Genomic DNA, 222 nt, shown 5'->3' with positions numbered 1-222 from the left:
GTTACAGATTTTGCAACGATAAAAATTGAAAACTTCTTTTTCATGATACATGTATAACTTGATAAAAACCATCATATGATTCTGATTCGTCTAATATTTTGACATGTGACATTCTTTTGGTATTTATTACGCATGCGTTCTCGATTAAAATGTGACATTCATCACGCTACAGATACAAAGGCTAAATGTGGAACAATAGAAAATATAGAATAATATATTTTT

The sequence above is a fragment of the Habropoda laboriosa genome, unplaced genomic scaffold, assembly GCF_001263275.1.
Source record: "Habropoda laboriosa isolate 0110345459 unplaced genomic scaffold, ASM126327v1 scaffold42, whole genome shotgun sequence".
NCBI lineage: Eukaryota > Metazoa > Arthropoda > Insecta > Hymenoptera > Apidae > Habropoda > Habropoda laboriosa.
Note: the sequence above shows the minus strand (reverse complement) of the source record.